Source organism: Hyla sarda, chromosome 6 (genome assembly GCF_029499605.1).
Source record: "Hyla sarda isolate aHylSar1 chromosome 6, aHylSar1.hap1, whole genome shotgun sequence".
Lineage (NCBI taxonomy): Eukaryota > Metazoa > Chordata > Amphibia > Anura > Hylidae > Hyla > Hyla sarda.
In genome coordinates this window covers 253,527,926-253,537,522 of record NC_079194.1, presented here as the reverse complement: position 1 = coordinate 253,537,522, position 9,597 = coordinate 253,527,926, and positions in this window count along the sequence as shown.

The window sequence follows — 9,597 nt, the reverse complement described above, 5'->3', positions numbered from 1 at the left end:
CAAGTTAGGGAAGTCTACCCATGATAATTCTGATATACATCATTAACTTTCTTTGTTAAGTACTTTTGTTCTCCACAAGTTATGCAACGTTTAAGAAAAGTGCCTGATGAACTTGTCAAGAAGTTTATTTGTAACCAATTGCATAAGTGTACGTGCCCAGCTTCTAGCTGTGATTTTTACTAAGAACTCTAAAATGTACCTGGAATGTGGAGCGGTACAATGAAAATATGTATATACCGATATACATGGGGAGAAGAGTTGAGAACCGAGGGGTTGCAGCAGCCAAGGCATTGGGTAGATAGCCTCCAACAGCCCAATCCGTGAATCTATGTGTATTGATATGTATATTGTTGTTTTGAGTGTATTCAGAAAGCAGTTACAAAGTCAAAATTAACCCCATATGTTTAAAGAGCATGAATGGACATTCACAATGCCACATGGACTCATCCTTATCTTGTTTCGTAATCCAGACCTGAGAAGGAAATTGTGCATAAATGCCCCAGGAACTGTCACTAGGCCTCAGTGGCCACTTCAGCCCTCCGCCCTCCAGGACTGGGTGTCGAGGATGACTTTAATTAAAAGGGGGAGTTTTTGGTGGCCCAGTACGGGAGGTGTTACCCCGTGCTCCTGCTGTCCTGTCAGGCAGCCTCCTTCAGTGTCCTCAAGGCCCCTGCACTTGTTTCCCCATTGCAAATATGTTTTACCATGTAAAGTGTTATAAAATGTAATGTTGCTTTAATAGTTATACCATGTGATATTTCATGTGATTGTTACCCAGGAAGCACCAGTGACCAGGTGATCCCAAAAGTGACCTATGGGCTCCCTGCTAGTCCCATAGAAACCATGGGTGGAGCTAGTTTCTCTCTCTTTAAGCTCTGCTCTTCTGCTAAGCTGAGGTCCAGTGCAGTCGTGCCTAGTGTGTGTGTCCAGAGTGTTGGAGACCTCAAAGTCCAGTCCTGCAGCCATCATCAAGTCAAGTAAGCTTAGGTAACAGCTTTATGAGTCAAGTCAAGTCAGTCCCTGTCATCTGTCAAATCAGCGTGGTCTGCATTCAATTGTCCAGTCCTACTTCAAGTCCCAGAAAGCCCTTAAGGTCTCTACATCACTGGTGACCTCCTCGGACCCTGCCTGAACTGTATAGACTTTACCAACTGTCTAATCTCAGTAAAGCTACCGTTGTCCAGAACTTGGCGTCGGAGTCTTTATTGCCCCCGTGCCTAGCCCAGGATTGGGTGGTTAAAGGCTAAACCACGCCCTGGGTTAATGCCATCTGCCCCTAGGGTAACAACATCTGCCCTGCACTTCACACACCGCCACCACACCAAGTTTAAAAGTTATCCCTTAACCACAGGACTGAGAATAACTAGATCAGTGGGGGGTCATACAGCTGGGACCTCCACCAATCACAGGAACAGAGGTCAGTTGTCCCCCGAGTGAATGGAGTGGCATGCTTGACCATTGCTACATTACTTCTCTATTGGTTTTTCAAATATTGCTAAGTGCTAAACTTGGCTATGCTCTGTAGTCCCATAAACAGTGACATGCCATGGTATAAAACCTTTAATAAACTAGATGTGCAGATTAGTATTACTTTTATTGTTAATATAATAATACACCTTCTTTATACAGCACTCACTAAAGAATTTAACCAGATCTGGCGAACCTAAAAACTTGGACAAACTTAGTCCGTTCTGGTATTCCCAAATTCATGTGTGTATGTCAGTCATTATTCTGAATGATGTTATTCATAACACAGAAACATTTCCTGTTCCTCTGCAAGTTTATATTTATATATGAACCAACTCAAACATTCTTCACCTTGAAAGGGAATCTGTCATCGGTGTCACCCGCACAACAAGCCTGTAACAATAGGTAACTGCGGGTGACACTGATAACAGATTCCCTTTAAAGCTGTATTTTTAATCTGATCTAATGTAGATAAACTTCAAAGGCGCATCAAAAAAAAGATTTTCTTAAATACATATATTTAGCAAAATTGTATCCTCATGAAATTCATGTTATTTCCCTCCTATTGTTGACAGCTCATTGCCTAGGTCACAGACCATCACTCTGCCCTAGAAAGTGTGGTCGGGCTGATATGTATATGTGTGTATATGTGTGTGTATATACATAAGATAACACATCCTAGATCTGAATGAATGAACTGATCGTATGAAATACTTTAATACTTTCATCTTTACATAGTTGAATGTGCTGGCAACAAAATAACACAAAAATTATCAATGGAAATCAAATTTATCAACCCATGGAGGTCTGGATATGGAGTCACACTCAAAATCAAAGTGGCAAACCACACTACAGACTGATCCAACTTTGTAATGTCCTTAAAATAAGTCAAAATGTGGCTCAGTAGTGTGTGTGGCCTCCACGTGCCTGTATGACCTCCCTACAACGCCTGGGCATGCTCCTGATGAGGTGGCGGATGGTCTCCTGAGGGATGTCCTCCCAGACCATGGCAAAAGCTTCCGCCAACTCCTGGACAGTCTGTGGTGAGACATGATGTCCCAGATGTGCTCAATCGGATTCAGGTCTGGGGAACGGGCGGGCCAGTCCATAGCATCAATGCCTTCCTCTTGCTGGAACTGCTGACACACTCCAGCCACATGAGGTCTAGCATTGTCTTGCATTAGGAGGAACCAGGGGCCAACTGCACCAGCATATGGTCTCACAAGGGATCTGAGGATCTTATCTTGGTACCTAATGGCAGTCAGGCTACTTCTGGCAAGCACATGGAGGGCTGTGCAGCCCCCCAAATAAATGCCACCCCACACCATTACTAACCCACCGTCAAACCGGTCATGCTGGAGGATGTTGCCGACAGCAGAAGGTTCCTTACGGCGTCTCCAGACTCTGTCACGTCTGTCACATGTGCTCAGTGTGAACCATTCCTCTGTGAAGAGCACAGGGTGCTAATGGCGAATTTGCCAATCTTGGTGTTCTCTGGCAAATGACAAGCGTCCTGCACAGTTTTGAGCTGTAAGCACAACCCCCACCTGTGGACATAGGGCCCTCATACCACCCACATGGAGTCTGTTTCTGGCCCTTTGAGTGGACACATGCACATTTGTGGCCTGCTGAAGGTCATTATGCAGGGCTCTGGCAGGTGCTCCTCCTGCTACTCCTTGCACAAAGGCGGAGGTAGTGGTCCTGTTGCTGGGTTGTTGCCCTCCTACGGCCTTCTCCACGTCTCCTGATGTACTGGACTGCGCCTCCATGCTCTGGACACTACACTGACAGACACAGCAAACCTTCTTGCCACAGCTCGCATTGATATGCCATCCTGGATGAGCTGCACTACCTGAGCCACCTGTGTGGGTTGTAGACTCTGTCTCATGCTACCACTAGAGTGAAAGCACCGCCAGCATTCAAAAGTGAGCAAAATATCAGCCGGGAAGCATAGGAACTGAGAAGTGATCTGTGCAGAACCACTCCTTTATTGGGGGTGTTTTGCTAATTGCCTTTAATTTCCACCTGTTGTCTGTTCCATTTGCACAACAGCATGTGAAATTGGTGGTCAATCAGTGTTGCTTCCTGAGTGGACAGTGTGATTTCACAGAAGTGTGATTAACTTGGAGTTACATTGTGTTGTTTAAGTGTTCCCTTTAGTTTTTTTGAGCAGTGTATATTTTAGCCTGATCACAATGTCTACAATGGAGTGGTGGTCTGCAACCTAGAGAACGAGCTGTCAACAAGGGGAGGAAAGGAATAACAGAAGAAAGAGTTAAATTTGATAAAGGAATGCATTTGCAAAAAAAAATACCTGACTATAAACAAGAACTCAAAACTGAAGATTATAACTTGATCCAGATTGCATATCTTTTTCTGAATCAAAAAGTTGACTGAGGAAATTGTTGTAAATTAATATATTAGGCTCATATGCATGTCATAGAGAAGTCTTCTGATCAGGATTCCCCATTTTCAGCCAGATTTTACATTTGCTGCAAAGAGCATCATGAGGACACAGAGGCATAAACCCAACATACCTACCCTCTTCTACCCCTTGTCCTGGCACTAAATACCAAATATGTCTCTAAGTGCACCCGCTGTACGTTAAGTAAGCACTAGCTGTTATACATTATGCCTATGTTTGTACCAAAACCATTACATTATTTAATCATTGTGATCAGGTTGAAATATATATATTTCAGTGGTGTTGAGTGCGAATATTCAAATAGCAAATTTTTTACACGAATATTGGCACTTCGCGGTTTTTAGAATTTAGAATTTCGCTAATTATATTCATTATGACGAATGTTCGTTTTGTTTTGATTTTTTTCACAATGATGTGTACTGTGTAAATAAAAAGTGATCATCCCTCCCTGCTTACAGCTCGTCCAAAGAAGGCGAATATGTGAATGCGAATTTTATGCGAAAAATATGCGAATATCGGCACTTCCAGAGGACACTTATCCCTCTCTTCTTTAAGCTTGTAGGCCAATGAGAAGGATGCAAATACAGTTGTCAGAGGTTAGCAACATCCCTAGCCAGGGTCGGCGTTAGGGCAGGGCAATCCAGGCAATTGCCCAGAGCCCCCATCCCCCAGGGGGCCCCCTGTGGGCTGCTCATTGGTGGATCCAGGGAGGGGATCCGCCACTGAGCAGCCCTCAGGGGGCTCCGTCACATTCGGGACATCCCTGTGTCCCGAAAGATCTCTTTGGGACAGAAGGATGTCCCAGTTACTTTTCTGCGGCCCCGCGTGAACTTTAAAAACACAGGGGCCGCCAGGAGTTAGCGCACACAGGGACGTCACTGACGTCCCGTGCGTGCGCCCATAGGAACGGAGGAGCGGAGCATCGAGGAGGAGGACGCGCGCATGGTAAGTTACCTGCACGTCATCTTCAGTGCTCTGACCACCGCTCCTCCTATAGGCCATATCAGTAGATTGTGACCCCTGACCGGAGGAGCGGTGGACGGAGCACTGGAGTGGGGCAGTACACAGGCATACAGCCTCCAGCCATACACTGTATATGGCTGAAGGCTGTATGTCTGTGGGGGAACTATAATGCACCTAATGTGGGGAACTATACTGCACCTAATGTGGGGGAACTATACTGCACCTAATGTGGGGAACTATACTGCACCTAATGTGGGGGAACTATACTGCGCCTAATGTGGGGGAACTATACTGCACCTAATGTGGGGGAACTATACTGCACCTAATGTGGGGGAACTATACTGCACCTAATGTGGGGGAACTATACTGCACCTAATGTGGGGAACTATACTGCACCTAATGTGGGGGAACTATACTGCGCCTAATGTGGGGGAACTATACTGCACCTAATGTGGGGGAACTATACTGCACCTAATGTGGGGGAACTATACTGCACCTAATGTGGGGGAACTATACTGCACCTAATGTGGGGAACTATACTGCACCTAATGTGGGGGAACTATACTGCATGTAATGTGGGGGAACTATACTGCCAACCTAATGTGGGGGAACTATACTGACAACCTAATGTGGGGGAACTATACTGACAACCTAATGTGGGGAGACCTATACTGCCAACCTAATGTGGGGGAACTACAACCTAATGTGGGGGAACTACACTGCCAACCAAATGCAGGGAACTACAACCTAATGTGGGGGGACTTATACTGCCAGCCTAATGTGGGGGAACTGTGCTGCCAATCTAATGTGGGGGAACTACAACCTAATGTGGGGGAACTATACTGCCAACCTAATATGGGGGAACTACAACCTAATGTGGGGGAACTACAACCTAATGTGGGGGAACTACAACCTAATGTGGGGGAACTATACTGCCAGCCTAATGTGGGGGAACTATACTGAAAACGTAATGTGGGGGAACTATACTGACAACGTAATGTGGGGGGAACTATACTGACAACCTAATGTGGGGGGGAACTATACTGACAACCTAATGTGTGGGGACCTATACTGCCAACCTAATGTGGGGGAACTACAACCTAATGTGGGGGAACTATACTACCTACCTATGTGGGAGAACTATGCTGCCATCCTAAGGTGGGGGAACTATACTGCCAACCTAATGTGGGGGAACTATACAAAAATATAAAATTGTACTATTCTGATCCCTATAACTCTTTTATTTTTCTGTATATGGGGATGTATGAGGGTCATTTTTTGCTCTGTGATTTGTAGTTTTTATTGTTAACATTTTTTTTATGGGACTTTTCAATAGCATTTTAGATATTTTTTTAATGGTATTTGAAGTGACCAAAAATGTGCAAACCTGGTTAGTGCACTATTATGACTTTTGGGGCCCCACTTTTGATTTTGCCCAGTGCCATGCTAAGCCTAAACCCGGCCCTGTCCTTAGCAACCAATAGGAAAGTAGTTGAAAGATATATTTGCTCAAGGGCATGTTGCAAATTATATTACAACTTTCGCATGGAAAAAGAGTGTGAACAAAAATGCGAAATGATTGAATATAGAACGAATATTCGTCCAAATATTCACGAAATATTGCCAATTCAAATATGGCCTATGCCGCTCCTCACTATATTTCAGCCTGATCACAATGTCTACAATGGAGTGGTGGTCTGCAACCTAGACAACGAGCTATCAACAAGGGAAAGAAAGGAATATCAGGAGAAAGAGGTAAATATGATAAAGGAATGCATCTGCAAAAAATACTCAAAACTGAATATTGTAACTTGATCCAAACTCCATGGGGGAGATTTATCAAAACCTGTCCAGGGGAAATTTTGCTGAGTTGCCCGTGGCAACCAATCAGATTCTTCTTCTTTCCTTTTTAACAAGGCATCTGCAAAATGAAAGAAGCGATCTAATTGGTCCATAACTTTTCCTCTGGACAGGTTTTGATAAATCTCCCTCCATATCTTTTGGTGAACCAAAAAGTTGACTGAGGATTTTGTTGTAAATTAATATATTAGGCTCATATGCATGTTATAGAGAAGTCTTCTGATCAGGATTCCTCATTTTGAGCCAGATTTTACATTTGCTGCGAAGAGCATCATGAGGACACAGAGGCAGTCATCATACCTATCCTCTTCTACCCCTTGTCCTTACCCCTTACCAGATATGTCACTAAGGGCACCCACTCTACGTTATGTAAACACTAGCTGTTATACATTTTGCCCATTTTTGCACCAACACCATTACATTATTTGCCTCTTTGTTTATTCTTGCTTTGCCTGTGCAGGCATTGTAAATGTTGACCATGTGTGGTGCCGGGAGAGAGTAATGGTGTCTAGGGTGTTGCGGTAATAGTGGTGTAGGGTCTGGTGGTATTAACCCTTGAATGTCGTGACGCCAGGGTGCGGTTTCCTCAATAGTAATGTTCCTACCGCCAACCGTCCCACAAACGGCATGGAGAAATATGTCCACAGCAGATTTTATGCAACGGTATTTAACATAACAGACAGTCTTTTCAAGAGTGAACTGGGATACAGGTTCCTCACTGGTTTGCTGGGACTTGGAAGCAATGAGCTTTTGATGCTAGCCACTGTGCTACTATTTTAGAAGATTTGAGCTGATAGTAGTCACACAGGATTCAGTAGTTTGAGCTTTGAATGACTCACGTTTTGTGGCTGCAGGTTCTTAGGCTTTGGGCCTAGTTGAATTGAATTGATGCTGATAAGATGATGAGATGTGCTTGCTTTTATGTACAGGAGATAAGAGAGCAAATTGATTGACTACAGTCCTTTATATAATAAGGGGCTGGACTAAGCCCATTGGTCAGCAAACCTGTAAGTTATGAACCCAGTGAACTCTGTGTATATCACAAGACCTCCAAAGGTCCTTAAGCATATTATACATTGCAACTGTGTATCACGTGACCCAGGGGCGGACACAGACAGCAGAGGGCCCCTGTGCAAAGAATGTGCCTGGGCCCCCCCCAGCACTGTGCCCCCTTATGTACCTAGACCCCACCGGAGGGCCTCCACTTACCCCGCGCATGTAGTGTCGCCACTTGGATGGAACGGCTCCTGAGGTGGGCTCCGGGTGGCCCCTGTCCCTCTCAGTGTGCGGCCCAGTGAGTACTCCCCCAGGTCAGCCTGACCCGTATCTAGCTGGGAGGCAGAGGGCAGTGCTCCCCTTTACATTCACACCCCTGGACTTAGCACGACACCCCTTGGCACCCCCTGGTTCCTTGGCTTCTTATCCTTAGTGATAGAAGTGACATACAGGCAGGGCCAGACTGGGACCAAAAATAGGCCCAGGCATTTTAAAATAAACAGCCCATTTTTATGGTGGGGGACTCATGGGACCCCCACCAATCACCTTGGTTCAAGTGGCTCCCCAGATGTTGGAAAGCTGCAACTCCCATCATGTCTGAAGTGACTACAGATGATGGGACAGTCAGGAGAATACACAATGATATCAGTGACTACAGCTCTGATGGGACAGTTAGGAAAATACACAATGATATCACTGACCTGAGTGACGTCTTCTCTGCAGAGTCTGACACCTGGACATCATTGGCTCCTTAATTTGTCAGTAGATCCTCTGTATGATGACAATAATCATTATAACCTTGCCAAATACTGTACCCCCTGAATATAATACTGCCAACCACTGTACCCCCTGAATACTGCCAACCACTGTACCCCCTGAATATAATACTGCCAACCACTGTACCCCCGAATATAATACTGCCAACCACTGTACCCCTGAATATAATACTGCCAACCACTGTACCCCTGAATATAATACTGCCAACCACTGTACCCCCGAATATAATACTGCCAACCACTGTACCCCTGAATATAATACTGCCAACCACTGTACCCCTGAATATAATACTGCCAACCACTGTACCCCCGAATATAATACTGCCAACCACTGTACCTCTGAATATAATACTGCCAACCACTGTACCCCTGAATATAATACTGCCAATCACTATACACCACTGAATCACCCCATGCACCCCACGCAACCCATCCTCAGTCTCCTCATCTCCCCCATACACCCCACACAACCCATCCTCGGTCTTCTCATCACCCCATACACCCCACACACTCCATCCTCGGTCTCCTCATCACCCCCATATACCCCATCCTCAGTCTCCTCATCACCCCATACACCCCACACACCCCATCCTCAGTCTCATCACCCCCATACACCCCACGCACTCCATCTTCAGTCTCATCACCCCATACACCCCACACAACCCATCCTCGGTCTCCTCATCACCCCATACACCCCATCCTCAGTCTTTTCATCGCCCCATACACCCCACACAACCCATCTTCAGTCTCCTCATCACCCCATACACCCCATGCACTCCATCCTCAGTCTCCTCATCACCCCATACACCCCATGCACTCCATCCTCAGTCTCCTCATCACCCCATGCACTCCATCCTCAGTCACCTCCTCACCCCATGCACTCCATCCTCAGTCTCCTCATCACCCCATGCACTCCATCCTCAGTCTCCTCATCACCCCATGCACTCCATCCTCAGTCTCCTCCTCACCCCACGCACTCCATCCTCAGTCTCCTCCTCACCCCATGCACTCCATCCTCAGTCTCCTCATCACCCCATGCACTCCATCCTCAGTCTCCTCATCACCCCATGCACTCCATCCTCAGTCTCCTCATCACCCCATACACCCCAC